Source organism: Chiloscyllium plagiosum, unplaced genomic scaffold, assembly GCF_037043375.1.
Source record: "Chiloscyllium plagiosum isolate Xiang-an unplaced genomic scaffold, Cpla_swu_hap1 HiC_scaffold_47, whole genome shotgun sequence".
NCBI classification, from domain to species: domain Eukaryota; kingdom Metazoa; phylum Chordata; class Chondrichthyes; order Orectolobiformes; family Hemiscylliidae; genus Chiloscyllium; species Chiloscyllium plagiosum.
In genome coordinates this window covers 3,706,726-3,723,184 of record NW_028270185.1, presented here as the reverse complement: position 1 = coordinate 3,723,184, position 16,459 = coordinate 3,706,726, and positions in this window count along the sequence as shown.

The window sequence follows — 16,459 nt, the reverse complement described above, 5'->3', positions numbered from 1 at the left end:
GTGGTGCTGATTTGTCTGGAAATGGTTTCTTGAACAATGGGAGGGGAGCGGCCAGTTTTCCCAGCTCAGGTGGCTTTTTTTTCCTAGTTTGGTCTGTTTTAGCAAGTAGTCAAATAAAAACCTCTGGTGACCTAGAGAAGCAGCTATAGTAAAAAAAGCTTCTACGCTTCAACAGAGGTCTTGCCTGGACTTTCTCTCTGAACCTGTCCTGCATGGAAGAACTTGTGTTTGAATTTGCTTTTTGCCAAGGGGTATGTTTATGGGATGGTGTCAGGATTGGAACAGTTCCTTCGTTAAGTTGAGAGAGAGAGAGAGAGAGAGAGAGAGAGAGTCGGTTGGGTTATCAAATAAGTTAAGTTATTCTAAATTCTGTTTTCTTTTCTTTATGTTTCATCCATAGTGTTTAAATAAATTTGGTTTTGTTTAATGCTGAGTGGTTTGACTAGCTGAATCACTGCTGGAATATCCACTGTACAACTGCCTAAAATAAAATTTAAAATGTTAGGGTCTGGGCGACCTATCTGAAATGTTTTGAGGGTCTGGCCAAGGTCCATAACATCAAATAAGGATTTGGAGGAGCCAGCATTGATCTGGGATGAACAAAATTAAAAAAATCACAGAACACCAGGTTATAGTCAACTAGGCAAAAGGGAGGACTGCAGGTGCTAGACATCAGAGTCAAGATTAGAGTGGTGCTGGAAAAGCACAGCAGGTCAGGCAGCATCCCAGCAGGAAAAATCAACATTTTGGGTCCGAAACGTTGATTTTCCTGCTCCTCAGATGCTGCCTGACCTGCTGTGCTTTTCCAGCACCACACTAATCTTGACCAGGTTATAGTCCAACAGGTTTATTTGGAAGCACTAGCTTTCAGACTGCTGCTCCTGCACAACCACCTGATGAAGGAGTGGCACTCCGAAAGCTAGTGCTTCCAAATAAACCTGTTGGACTATAACCTGCTGTTGTGATTTTTAACTTTGTCCACCAAGTAAGGACGACAGTTTCTCTAAAGGACATCAGTGACGCAGGTGGGATTTTCCTGACAAGGAACATTGAACTCATGGTCTTCATGAGACTCATCTGTCCAGATATTCCTTGAATTCAAATTCCACCATCTGCCAAGGTAGGATTCAGACTTGGGTCCCAGAACATTACCTGGGTCGCTGCGGTATTAGTCCTTATACATCTCAAAAGTCTTCTCTCATTCTTCTAAACTCTGATGCAAACATAAGAATGCAGAACAGGAGTAGGCGATGCAGCCTATTGTACCTGGTCTAGGTGCAAGTCCAAGTATAGACCCAGCCTACTCAACCTCTCCTAAAGAGGACTATCTCTGTACCAGGGGTCCACTGAGTGAACCTTCTCTGCAGTGCCACCAATGACAGTCTGTCTTTCTTTAAATAGGAGGTCCCCCAAAACTTTTTCCCCCAGGTACAACAGAGTGTTACAAGGGGACATAAATTTAAGGTGAAGGGTGGAAGGTATAGGGGAGATGTCAGGGGTGGGTTCTTTACCCAGAGAGTGGTGGGGGCATGGAATGCGCTGCCTGTGAGAGTGGTAGAGTCAGAATCTTTGGTGACCTTTAAGCGGCAATTGGATAGGTACATGGATGGGTGCTTAAGCTAGGACAAATGTTCGGCACAACATCGTGGGCCGAAGGGCCTGTTCTGTGCTGTATTGTTCTATGTTCTAAAACTAATCGCTGTATTCTCCGTGGTCTGACTCGTACAGTTTTAGCAATAGCTCCCTGCCATTGTACACCATTCTGTTTGAAATAAAATCAAGCATTCCATTTGCCTTCCCTATAACCCACTGAACTTGGATGCTAACTCTGTGCTTCATGGACGAGGAATCCCAAATTCATCTGTTCTTTGGTCTTTTTCTTTGCAGTCTTTCCTCATTTAAATAATATTCAGCTTCCTCTGTTCTTCCGGCCAAAGTCATAACCTCAGGATCATGGGGATTTCAGTCCCAATCTGTTCCAACTCATGGGGAGGAGCAATCAAGCTCAGAGCTGCACAGTTCTGAAAACACACCATTTTAGTCTCATCTCGTGACTTTAGTTGCTGGAGTTTAGATTAATTTGGGGGTGAGGTGAGGGGGGGGGGGGGGGTGAAATGGTGAGTCTCATAGCAACCTGTAAAATTGTAGTCATGATTCAGAGATGCCGGTGTTGGTCTGAGGTATACAAAGTTAAAAATCACAACACCAGGTTATAGTCCAACAGGTTTCATTGGAAGCACACTAGCTTTCAGAGTGACGTTCCTTCATCACCTGATGAAGGAGTGTCTCTCTGAAAGCTAGTGCTTCCAATTAAACCTGTTGGACTATAACCTGGTGTTGTGTGATTTTTAACTTTGTAAAATTTTAACAGGACTAGACAAAGTAAATACAGTAAGGATGTTCCTGATCACAGGAGAGGGCAGAACCAGGGGTGACAGTCGAAGGATATGGGGTAGGCCGCTAGGGACTGAGCTGAGGAGAAATGTCTTCACCCAGAGAGTGGGACAGCCTGTGGAATTCTCTGGCACCAAAAGTGGTTGGGGCTGAAGTATTGAATGTTTTACAAGAAGGGGTTAGACAGAGTATAGAATCCCCAAGTGTGTGCACAGACCCTCCAAAAAGAATCCTACCCAGACTCACCCTCCTACATTCCCCATGGCCAATCATCCTAACCTACACATCTCTGGACTGTGGGGGCGGCGGGTGGGGGGGGGGGAAGACCAGAGCACGCAAAAGAAACCCACACAGACATGGGGAGAATGTGCAAGCTCAACACAGACAGTGCTTTGAGGTATTTTCTCAATCATTGCACTCAGAAATATGATTACACACCCCAGAGCAGGTGGGACTTGAACCTGGGTCACCTGGTTCAGGGGCACTACCACAAGAACCCCCAAAAGGTGCAGCTGCCAGGATTTACCCCTAAGTCAGCATCACTAATTGAGAGATAATTATTGCTCATGGGATCTTACTGTGCCCAGCCTTATTGTTTCCTGACATGTGAGTGCCATCCCTAATTTCCCTTGAACTGGTGAGCTTTCTTGGCCTTTTCAGCTGTTGGTTAAGAATCAACTCATTGCAGGGGCAACTGGAGTCAAGTGTCAACCAGACTAGGTAAGGAGAGCAGATTTTCCATCCCTTCAGTGTAGAAGTGTATTTTTAAGATATCATTACAGAGTCACCAAACTACCAGTTAATGGTGAGATTCAAACCCATGTTCCAACAAATAACTACACTGTGGTTCTCAGGTTGCCTGCCCAATGCTATTACAACCACACCAACACTTTATGGCAGGGGGCTTTTTCAAAGAGCACTTCATGAGCTTTAGTAAGGCTCTGTACTGTCATAAATCACACAACTGACAAATAAACTCTTTGCCAGGAAGTGAAAAATAAACAGAGTTGATGAAGTGTTTGGAAAGTTGAATTTCAACTTATTCCCAATGGGTACATATTAAATTCTCCTGAAGAACTCGAGAAAGAAAACTACAATTGCTTACCTTAGACTCCATTGTTGCTGCTGCTAACACATTCAGTCAGGATCTAATCTCACCCTTCCTGATGGCATTATCAATTTCCTGCACTCATTTCTGAAACACCTCCCTTTATTGAAAGCTATCAGTTGTTTATGGGTGTGTCAATGTTACCTTAATTGCACTGATTTGATTCAACATTACTGCCATTTGGCCCACATGCACCCCCTGCTGGTGTTCCTGCTCCACACGTGGCTCCTGACACATGTCCCATCCCACCCTGCATCCTTCAATCCCATTCTCCCTTGTGTGTTTATCCAGTAAAGGTAGAGTTGATGGTAGGTGTCTTTTCCCTAGGGTGGGGGATTTTCAAGACTGTGAGGCACATTTTTAAAGAGAGAGGAGAAAGATTTTTAAAAAAAGGACATGAGGGGCAAATCCTTTGCACATAGGGTGGTTCGTGTTTGGAATGACCTTCCTGAGGAAGTGGTGGATGCAGGTACAGTTACAATGTTTAAAAGATATTTGGATAAATACATGAATAGGAAAGGTTTGGAGGGATATGGGCCAGGAGCAGGCAGGTGGGACTAGTTTAATTTGGGATTATGTTTGGCATGGACTGGGTGGGCCAAAGGGTCTATTTCTGTGCTGTATGACTCTGTGATGATGAATCCACTTTTTACCTGAACAGCTCTCCGTTGGGACAACATTCCCCACTACCAGGGAGGGGAGGAAATCCCTCCTGAATTTCGTACCAGGAACATTGGGGCTTGAGAGGGTTGTGGAAGCATATTCAGTAGGAACTTATTACAAATATTTGAGTGGGGTTCATTTGGATAGCTTTACCAAAGGGTCAGCATCAACTCAACGGGCCAAATGGCCTTATTCTATGCTGTATCGTTTTATATATAAGTATGCATTACATTTATTGATGCCTATCGCTTATATATCACCACAACTTTGGATTCTCCCACAATTTTCCTTTAATATCCTGCCTTGTATGTAAAGCACAGGGCACAACGTCTGAATCCCTGGCAGAAGATAGGGTACAATCTCAGAATAAGGGGTTACCCATTTAAGACATAGATGAGGATTTCTTCTCTTACAGGATCGTGAGTCTGTGGAATTCCTTACCGCAGAGGGCTGTTGAGGTTGGTCATTAAGTGCATTCAAGGTTGACAGTGTCGGATGTTTAATCAGTAAAGGGAATTAAGTGTTACAGGGAAAAGACAAGAAAATGGAGTTGAGGATTACCAGATCAGCCACAATCGTATTGAATAGCAGAACAGACTTGATGGGCTGAATGGCCTACGTGTGTTCCTGGGTCTTATTCTAGGGTCTACTCCTGGACTGGTTCAGTCTATTGCTTATTTCAGGTGCAGCTGCACGGTGGCACGGTGGTTAGCACTGCTGCCTCATAGCACCAGAAACCTGGGTTCAAATCCTGCCTCAGGCAACTATCTGTGTGGAGTTTGCACATTCTCCCCGTGTCTGCGTGGGTTTCCTCCGGGTGCTCCGGTTTCCTCCCACAGACTAAAGATGTGCAGGTTAGGTGAATTGGCTGTGCTAAATTGTCGGTAGTGTTAGGTGAAGGGGTAAATGCAGGGGAATGGGTCTGAGTGGGTTGCTCTTTGGAGGGTCGGTGTGGACTTGTTGGGCCGAAGGGCCTGTTTCCACACACTAAGCAATCTAATCTAATCAATGGGGGTTTGAGCCACTCATTGATTAGGAGTGTCATAATCATTCTAATCAACTTCTACTCCAAATATTTGATCTTTGTTGAAAACTCTGAGCAGGAATCTCTCTCACTGTGGTAGATCCTGCTGAAAGTGCTGAGTCATGGCTTAGAGGGAGAGCACATGAAGACCCATGGTCAAATTCACCAGGAACTACTCCTGAAATTCCAAGATCCTTTAACTTAGAAGCAATCAGGTAAGGCAAATCTGTAACCATTCAAAATGTCTGTCGGATCTATAACTTCTTTTAAGAATGTTTGGAAAGGGCATTTTCTCAAACCCCAAAAACAGGACTGTCCTGACAGACCCAGCTTCCAGTCTTGGCTCTAGTTTTAAACATCTTGACCAGTTCCAAAGAAAATTCATATTAGCTCAAACTTCACAGAGGCCAGTATCCCATCACCCACTCACTCATTATTAACATGGGCACAGCCCACTGGCTGTGACCAGCCAACTGGAAGTCAGGACACCCTGACTCTTCTGTTTAATATCTGTCAGCCAGGGGTCCCTGACCGGGTGAGGCTAACAGCCCCAATTAGGGAGTCTCAGTCAATAAGATCCACTTGGTTCCAATCACCACACACTGCCATCTCTGTTTCTCTTTCCACAGACCCTGCCAGTCCTGCTGATTTTTTCCAGCACTCTTTCTTTGCTTATTATAGTTCTGTCCCTCTTTCTGTATACATCTGAACACTTCAACCCCAGGGCATCAATGTGGACTTCAACAGTTTCCTCATTTCCCCTTCCCCCACCTCACCCCAGTCACAGCACTGTCCCCATGACTTGTCCTACCTGCCTATCTTCTTTTCCACCTATCCACTCCACCCTCCTCCCTGACCTATCACCTGCATCCCCTCCTCCACTCACCTATTGTACTCTATGCTACTTTCTCCCCACCCCCACCCTCCTCTAGCTTATCTCTCCACGCTTCAGGCTCTCTGCCTGTATTCCTGATGAAGGGTTTTTGCCCGAAAAGTCGATTTTCCTGCTCCTCGGATGCTGCCTGAACTGCTGTGCTCTTCCAGCACCACTACTCCAGGATCTGTTGAAGGTGTTAGCCCCCTGTGTTCTCCGTCTATGCCATGATGTTGAGATTGATTCTAATCTAAAAGGTGAGATAAGAGTTTTACATGAATTCATGCAGTTTTTGTGTAAAGTACAAGGTAACTCTGCAAGTACAAATTCATCCCACAAAATATATGTGTGGATATGGGTCTTTGTGTCTGTGTCTGTCTGTCTGGGTTGGGGGTTGAGTGTGAGAAAGTGTATGTGTGTGTGTGTAGTGAATGTAGAGTGTCTTAAGTCTGTGAGGAGGTGGGAGTGTGTGTGTGTGTGTCTTGGGTGGGGGGTTGAGTGTCTGTGAGAGAGTGTGTATATGTGTGTGTGCATGAGTGTAGAGTGGTCTAAGTCTCTGAGAGGATGCGTGTGGGCGTGTGTGTGTGTATAGGAGTGTCTGTCTGTCTGTGTGTGTGTGTGTGTGTGTATATAGTGCAATGATGGTCACCTGTAGCGTGACATGAACCCAAGGTCCCAGTTGAGGCCCTCCCTATGGGTATGGGAAAGATTTTGTGATTTACACATGAAAGAAGTGAAACTATCATGGTATTCAAACAGATGAGAGACTCAACAGACCATCAAGGTATTTTTCATATATAATTTCAGTTACATCACACTGTAAATTTGTGTTATAAATTCTGTGCCTTACAATTGTGTCCTCCACAATCACCTGATGAGGGAGCGGTGCTCTGAAAGCTCATGCTTCTGATTAAACCTGTTGGACTATAACCTGGTGTTGTGTGATTTTTAACTTTGTCCACCCCAGTCTGACACCGGCATCTCCAAATCATGTTGATAAAGGGTGAGTGGGTGATGGGACATTGGCCGATGTGCAGTTATTTCACTGTTCGAGCTAATATGAATTTTCTTTGGAACAGGACAAGATTAATCGAAGCTCGATCCAAGACAGGAAGTTGGGTCTGCCAGGACAGTTCTGTTTGGAGGAGCAGAGGTGAATTAGACACTATCGTGGCTAAATCTCCCATTGATTAGTTAAACGTTGACACAGGAAGAGGTTGTAAAGGAGGAGGTGAGGTCAGTCACAGTCCTGAAAACAAACGCTCAGTGTTGAGTACTGGGGCCATGATCCAGGAGGGAGAATGGAGGAGAAATCTGATGAAAGGGAGAGATTGGTTACACCAGCAATACCTCAACCACTTCTTATTAGATTAGTCTTTTTCAGATTAGATTCCCTCCAGTGTGGAAACAGGCCCTTCGGCCCAACAAGTCTACACTGACCCTCCGAAGAGTAACCCACTCAGACCCAATTCCCCTGACCTATATTTACCCCTGACAGATGCATCTAACACTACGAGTAATTTAGCACGGCCAATTCACCTAACCTGGACATCTTTGGACTGTGGGAGGAAACCGGAGCATCTGGAGGAAACCCATGCGCACATGGGGAGAACGTGCAAACTCCACACACAGACAGTCCAAGGATCGAACCTGGGTCCCTGGCGCTGTGAGGCAGCAGTGCTAACCACTCAGTCACCGTGCCACCCCAATTATTGGCACAATGTGGTGTAGATCCAAGGCAACAGAGTGCAGCAGTTTCAGAGGAATCCCGGGTTAGACAGGATGGGGGTGCGAAGCAGGGAAGGCACCCCAGTTCATGTCAGCAATTCCTGATGAAGAATCCGAGGGCAGGTAAGAGGCCAGGGGAGGGCTCCTTGTGGTTATTGAGGGCAGTTGGAGGGGTCGATAGAGCAGGGGAGAAGGTGCCATGTGAGGTGGTGAGGACAGAGGTGGAGGGAACGGAGGACGACATCAGCGTCATGATGTGCCTGAAATCTATCGAGGCTGGGGGCTGAGGGGTGTGCGGATGAGTAAAGGAATAAACAAAACCCTTTGCTGAGCACAGGTCATTGAGCAGCAGAGAGAGGAAGATGAGCAGGTGGAGGGAAATGGAGATACAGGTGAACTTGAACTCCGGAACAACTGAAAGGAAGAGAAAAGGTTTCTTGTTACAGCATCAAGTGGGAGGGAGAATGAAATGGAACTGAAGACCAGGGCGGGAAGAGCACGTTAAACTCTCTCGAGGAGAAGCTTGAGGGTAAGGGTCAGTTTTTCCGATTGGCAGAGGAAGAGGTGAACACATTCCGAGGCACTACGTGAGCTGTCTCGAAAAGGCCCAAAAGCTGAAAAGCTAATTCAGCGGCTCGCACTGTCTAAAGAACGGAGTATTTTCCCAGAAGTAGGCAAACTATGAGTGGGGGTGTCAGTGGTTGGTTCGTTATAAAGGAACTCTGAAAAGCAATGTCAAGGGTGGTTCAAATAACTCCCCAGACACCGGTATCCCATCACCAAGTCCCCCTTTACTTACATTTGGAGAGTCCCTAATCCTGACCCAGCGCCATCAGAGCCAGTTCTCCATTTGAACAGAACCCCTGACCCTCCTGTTTATATATTTTTAAAAGTTTTATTAATCAGTACAGTAAACAATAAACAGAAAGCAGCAGTTCACAAAAAAAGTGCACTTTATACCGGGGAAGGGGCAGCAAGTTAAACCTCAAACCCCACTGTTCAACCAGTTTTCAGAGAGACCAGGACAACCCTCAGATCCCCAATTTGGTAAAGTGGCGACCAGAACAGCATGCAGTATTCCAAATGTGGCTGAACCAAAGTCTTATACAACTGTAACATGACCTGCCAACTCTTGCACTCAGTACCCAGTCCGATGAAGGGAAGCATGCCGTATGCCTTCTTGACCACTCACTGACCTGCGTTGCCACCTTCAGGGAACAATGGATCTGAACACCCAGATCTCTCTGTACATCAATTTTCCCCAGGACTTTTCCATTTACTGTATAGTTCGCTCTGGAATTGCATCATCCAAAATGCATCACCTTGCACTTGTCTGGATTGAACTCCATCTGCCATTTCTCTACCCAACTCGCCAACCTATCCATATTCTACTGCATTCTCTGACAGTCCCCTTCACTGTCTGCTCCTCCACCAATCTTAGTGTCATCTGCAAACATGTCAATCGGACAACCTCTCCCTTCCTCCAGATCATTTCTGTATATCACAAACAGCAGTGATTCCAGCACGGTCACAGCTCTCCATTTTGAGAAACTCCCTTCCACTACCACTCTCTGTCTCCTGTTGCCCAGCCAGTTCTCTATCCATCTGGCTAGAACAACCTGGACCCCCGTGTGACTTCACCTTCTCCATCAGCCTACCATGGGGAACCTCATCAAACGCCTTACTGAAGTCCATGTATATGGCATCTACATCCCTTCCCTCATCAATCAACTTTGTCACCTCTTCAAAGAATTCTATAAAGTTGGTAAGACATGACCTTCTCTGCACAAAACCATGCTGCCTATCACTGATAAGCCCATTTTCTTCCAAATGGGTATATATCCAGTTCCTCAGAATCTTCTCCAGCAGCTTCCCTACCACTGATGTCAGGCTCACAGGTCTGTAATTACCTGGATTATCCCTGCTACCCTTCTTAAACAAGGGGATAACATTAGCAAGTCTCCAATCCTCTGGGACCTCACCCGTGTTCAAGGATGCTGTAAAGATATCTGTTAAAGCCCCAGCTATTTCCTCTCCCACTTCCCTCAGTAACCTGGGATGGATCCCATCCGGACCTGGGGACTTGTCCACCTTAATGCCTTTTAGAATACCCAACACTTCCTCCCTCCTTATGCCAACTTGACCTCGAGTAATCCAAGATCTATCCCTAACCTCAACATCTGCCATGTCGCTCTCCCTGGTGAATACTGATGCAAAGTACTCATTAAGAATCTCACCCATTTTCTCTGACTCCCTGCATAACTTTCCTCCTTTGTCCTTGAGTGGGCCAACTCTTTCCCGAGTTACCCTCTCGCTCCTTATATATGAAGAAAAGGCTTTGGGATGTTCCTTAACCCTGCTCACTAAGGATATCTCATGACCCCTTTTCGCCCTCTTAATTCCTCATTTCAGATTGGTCCTCCATTCCTAATATTCTTCCAAAGCTTCATTTGACTTCAGTCGCTTAGACTTTATGTATGCTTCCTTTTTCCTCTTAGTTAGTTTCTCAATATCACCTGTCATCCATGGTTCCCTAATCTTGCCATTTTCACAGGAACGTATCTCTCCTGAACTCTAATCAACCTCTCTGTAAAAGCCTCCCACATATAAAATGTGGAATTCCCTTCATACAGCTGCTCCCAATCCACATTCCCCAGCTCCTGCTGAATTTTGCTATAGTTGGCCTTCCCCCAGTTTAGTGCTCTTCCTTTAGGACCACTCTGAAACTTCACCCACCTGGCCGGGCTCATTCTCCAACACCAGGCCCAGTATGGCCCCTTCCCGGGTTGGACTATTTACTTACTGCTCTAGAAAACCCCCCTGGATGCCCCTTACAAATTCTGCTCCATCTAAACCTCTAACATTAAGTGAATCCCAGTCAATGTTGAGAAAATTAAAATCTCCTATCACCACCAACCTGTTGTTCCTACATCTTTCCAAAATCTGTTTACATATTTGTACCTCTATCTCACGCTCGCTGTTGGGAGGCCTGTAGTACAGCCCCAACATTGTTACCACACCCTTCCTATTTCTGAGCTCTGTCCATATTGCCTCACTCCTAGAGTCCTCCATAGTGCCCTCCTTCAGCACAGCTGTGATATCCTCTCTGACCAGTAATGCAACTCCTCCACCCCCGTTACCTCCCTCTCTCTCCTGCCTGAAGCATCTACATCCTGGGATATTTAGTTGCTAACCATGCCCTTCCCTGAACCAAGTCTCAGTAACAGGAATACCATCATACTCCCAGATAGTAATCCAAGCTGTAAGTTCATCTGCCTTACCTACTATACTTCTCACATGAAAACAAATGCACCTCAGACCACCAGTCCCTCTGCATTCATCATCTGCTCCCTGCCTACTCTTCCCCTTAGTCATGCTGACTTCATTAGCTAGTTCCTTACAGGCTTTAGTTACTGCCTCCTTCCTTCCTGTCTACTCATTTGGTTCTCATCCCCTACAGCATTAATTTAAACTGTCCCCAACAGTATTAGCAAAAGGCCCCCCCAGGACATTGGTTCCAGTCCTGCCCAGGTGTCGATCGTCCAATTTGTAATCCTCCCACCTCCCCCAGCCACGCATTCATCCTGAATATTCGTTCATTCCTACTCTGACTAGCACGTGGCACTGGTAGCCATCCTTAGATTACTATTTCTGAGGTCCTACTTTTTAAGTTGGCTCCTAACTCCCTAAATTCTGCTTGTAGGACCTCCTCCCATTTTTTTACCTATATCGTTGGTGCCTGTATGCACCATGACAGCTGGCTGTTCACCTTCCCCCTTCAGAATGTTCGCAGGCGATCTGAGGCATCCCTGACCCGTGCACCTGGGAAGCAACATACCTTTCGGGAGTCTTGTTTTTGACCACAGAATCGCCTATCTCCTCCCCTTACCACAGAATCCCCCATGACTATAGCCATTCCACTCTTTTATCCCACCCTTCTGAACAGCAGAGCCAACCTGACAGTTGGCTTCACTTAAAAGTCTTACTTACACTCAGAAAAAACCAAAGGGCTTGAGCTGATAACATTGAAAAGTTCACAAAACAGTTTGTGAAGCAGATGCCAAGTCTCATGAGGACTTTTCCGAGAAATTTGGAATGTAACATGATGTACTGCCTCAACACTGACCCTCCGACACTATTCCATCTGACAGTCATCACCCTTCTATCAGTAGTCAGGAAAATGCTAGAATCTTTCATCAAGGATGTGATATAGACTCAGAGTGATACAGCACAGAAAGAGACTCTCCGTTTGAACCAGTCCATGTTCAACAATATCCCAAACTAAACTAGACCCACCTGCCTGTTCCAGGCCCATATCCTGCCAAACCTTTCCTATTCATATGTCCTTATCCAAATGTCTTTTAAACATTGTAATTGGACCCACATCCATCACTTCCTCAGGAAGTTCATTCCACATTGCCCCTCATATCCTTTTTAAGTCTCTATCAGATTAAAATTGTGACCCCACATGACTGGTCTCTCCACCAATCAAATCCCTTCTGGAACCTCTCCAAGCCCAGGCAGACTTCCTGAAGGCCTTCTGCTCAGACCCAATCTGTGATTTATGAAAGTTTAGCTTCGATTCCTTGCATTTATACTTTATTACTCTTTAAAAACACACTGGTGCAATTTGATTTTACAATCGTCTTCATCCCTTCTACTTCCACTTTCAAACAGAGCCCTACAGCACAGAGACAGGCCCTTTGGCACAAACCGGTCCATGCCGATCAAAACCCCTATCCACATTGACCCCATATCCCTGCACTTGGCCCATTTCCTATTATACCCTCCCTATCCATGTATTTGTTCAAATGCCTTTTAAATGTTGTTAATGTACCCACCCAAACATTTCCGCTGGCAGCTCATTCCATATGCGTACCACCCTCATGTGTGAAAACGTTGCCCCTCAAGTTCCCTTTTATTCTTTCCCCTCTAACCTACAACTGATGCCCTGTAGTCCTCGATTTCTCAACTCTGGGGGAAAAAAAGTGCATTCACCCTATCCATGCCTCTTATGATCTTATACACCTCTATAAGGCCCCCCCTCAGTCTCTAAAGAAAAAGGTCCTATCTCTCTCTTGTCCAATCTCTCACTATAACTCAGACCTTTGAGTCCTGACAATGTCCTTGTAAATTTCTTCTGCACTCTTTCCAGTTTAATAACACCCTTCCCATAACAAGGTGACCAAAACTGAACACAATATTCCAAGTGCAGCCTCAGCAACGTCCTCTATAACTACAAGATAACTTCCCAACTTCTTTACTCAATGCCCTGACTGATGAAGGCCAGTGCACCAAAAACCTTCATCACTGCCCTGTCTACCTGGGACTCCACTCTCAGAGAACCGTGCACCTGAACTCCAAAGTTCCTCTGTTCCACTACACTCCTTAAGGCCCTACCACCCTACCATTCACCATGAAACCCCTGTCTTGATTTGACTTTCCAAAATGCAAGACCTCACACTTATCTGTATTAAACTCATTTGCCATTTCTCGGCCCACTTCCCCAACTGATCAAGGTCTTGTATCTGTGTGCTTCTCTCTCACTTCACCCGTTGAAGGAGCAGTGTTCCGAAAGCTTGTGATTTCAAATAAACCTGTTGGACTATAACTTGGTGTCGTGTGCCTTCTGTCTGCAAAACTCTGTTCTGCTTTTCAGACTGGGAAGCCACTTCTAGACATTTTATGGACACAGTTAAAAATAGAATATTGAACATAGAACAGCACAGCACAGTACAGGCCCTTCGGCCCTCGATGTTGTGCTGGCCTTTTAGCCTACTCTAAGATCAGACTAATCTACATACCCTTCATTTTACTATCATTTATGTGCCTATCCAAGGGTCGCTTAAATGTCCCTACTGTCTCTGACTCTACTCCCACTGCTGACAGTGCATTCCACGCACCCACCACTCTCTGCGTAAATAACCTACCTCTCTCATCTCCCCGAAACCATCCTCCAACCAGCTTAAAATTATACCCCCCTCATGATAGACATTTCTGCCCTGGGAAAAAGTCTCTGGCTATCCACTCTACCTACCCTTGTCAACATCTTGTACACCTTTATCAAGTCACCTCTCAACCTTCTTCGCTCCAATGAGAAAAGCCCTATTACCCTCAACCTTTCTTCGTCAGACATGTCCTTCAGTCCAGGCAGCACCTTGGTAAATCTCCTCTGCACCCTCTCTAAAGATTCCACATCCTTCCTCTAATGAGGCAACCAGAACTGAACACAATATTCCAAATGTGGTCTAACCAGGGGTCTCTCCAATACATGGCTTGGAGAGGGTGGACGCTAGGAAATTGTTTCCATTAGGCGAGGAGACTAGAACCCGTGGACACAGCCTTAGAATTAGAGGGTGTAAATTCAGAACAGAAATGTGGAGACATTTCTTCAGCCAGAGAGTGGTGGGCCTGTGGAATTCATTGCCACAGAGTGCAGTGGAGGCTGGGACGCTAAATGTCTTCAAGGCAGAAATTGATAAATTCTTGATGTCACAAGGAATTAAGGGCTACGGGGAGAATGCGGGTAAGTGGAGTTGAAATGCCCATCAGCCATGATTGAATAGCAGAGTGGACTCGATGGGCCGAATGGCCTTACTTCCGCTCCGATGTCTTATGGTCTTATAACATAATCTTGCAGCTCTGAAACTCAATCCCCCTGCTAATGAAAGTCAACACACCGTACACCTTCTGAACAGCCCTATCAATTTGGATGGCAACTTTGAGGGATCTATGGATGTGGACCCCAAGATCCCTCTGTTCCTCCACACTACCAAGAATCCTGCCTTTAACCCTGTATTCCGCATTCAAATTCGACCTTCCAAAGTGAACGACTTCACACTTTTCCAGGTTGAACTCCATCTGCCACTTCTCAGCCGAGCTCTGTATCCTGTCAATGTCCCACTGCAACCTGCAACAGCCCTCCACACTATCCACAACTCCACCAACCTTCGTGTCATCGGCAAACTCACTTACCCACCCTTTCACATCCTCATCCAAGTCATTTATAAAAATCACAAAGAGCAGAGGTCCCAGAACCGATCCCTGGGGACACCACTGGTCACTGAGCTCCAGGCTGAATACTTTCCATCTACGACCACCCTGTCTTCTCTGGGCCAGCCAATTCTATATCCAGACAGACAGATTTCCCTGTATCCCGTGCCTCCTTACTTTCTGAATGAGCCTACCATGGGGAACCTTATCAAACCCCCTGCTAAAAACCATATACACCATATCCACTGCTCGAACTTCATCAATGTGTTTTGTCACATCCTCAAAGAACTCACTAAGGTTTGTGATGCATAACATGCTCCTCACAAAGCCATGCTGACTATCTGTAATCAGACTATGCCTTTTCAAGTAATCATAAATCCTGTCTCTCAGAATCCTCTCCAATACTTTGCCCACCACAGAGTAAGACTGACCGGTCTGTAATTCCCAGGATTATCCCTATTCCCTTTCTTGAATAAGGGAATAACATTTGCCACCCTCCAATCATCTGGCACTACTCCAGTGGACAGTGAGGGTGTAACGATCATTGCCAAAAGTGATGCAAAAGTGACTGTAAAAATGAACTGTGGGCATAACCAGTGTCAATTTGTGAGTGGAAAGTCATGTTTGACAAACTGGTTCAGTTTATTTTAAGGATGTTGCTAATAAGATTGATAATGTAGAGACAATGGATGTGGCATATTGGACTTCCAGAAGGCTTTGGATAAGGTTCTCCACTGGAGAGTTTTTAGACAAATGAAAACACAGGTTGTTTCAATATGGATTTGCTGACAGAGAGAAAACAGAGTGGGAACAAAATGAAGCATTCTCACAGGAGCAGACTGTAACCAGGAGGATGTTTAAAAAAATTAGTTACAAATGCAGGCGTTGTTGGCTAGGCCCAGCATTTATTATCCCATCCCTAATTACCCAGGGGGCAGTTAAGAGTCAACCCCATTGCTGTGGGCCTGGAGTCACGTGTAGGCCAGACCAGGTAAGGATGGCAGTTTCCTTCCCTGAAGGACATTAATGAACCAGATGAGTTTTTCCAACAATTGGTAATGGATTCATGGTCATAATAAAATCTTTATTGAATTCAAATGTCACCATCTGCCATGGTAGCATTCGAACCCAGGTCCTCCAGAATATTAGCTGGGTCTCTGGATTAACAGCACAGTGATAATGTCACTAGGCCATCACTTGCACCTCAGCTAATCATAACCTACATGAATACTTTGGACATGGGGAACCAAATGTCGTATTTCTCGACTTGAAAATGGTACAGAGGTAACTGAGAACATATTGTTGTTGAGGATGATATAATGAAGATTTGGACAAGAACATGTTAGATAGAACATAGTGTGGAAAACTGTGAGGTTATCCAGTTTTGTAGGAGGAACAGGGTATTTCTAAATAGTAAGAGGTGGGAAAATAGAACGTAGAACATCGAACATTACAGAGCAGTACAGGCCCTTCGGCCCTCGATGTTGCACAGGCCAGTGGAGCCAATCTGAAGCCTATCTATCTTACACTATTCTATTTTCATCCATATGTTTATCCAATGACCATTTAAATGCCCTTAACATTGGCGAGTCTACAACTGTTTCAGGCAGGACATTCCACACCCCTATTACTCTCTGAGTAAAGAAACTACCTCTGACATCTGTCCTATATCTAT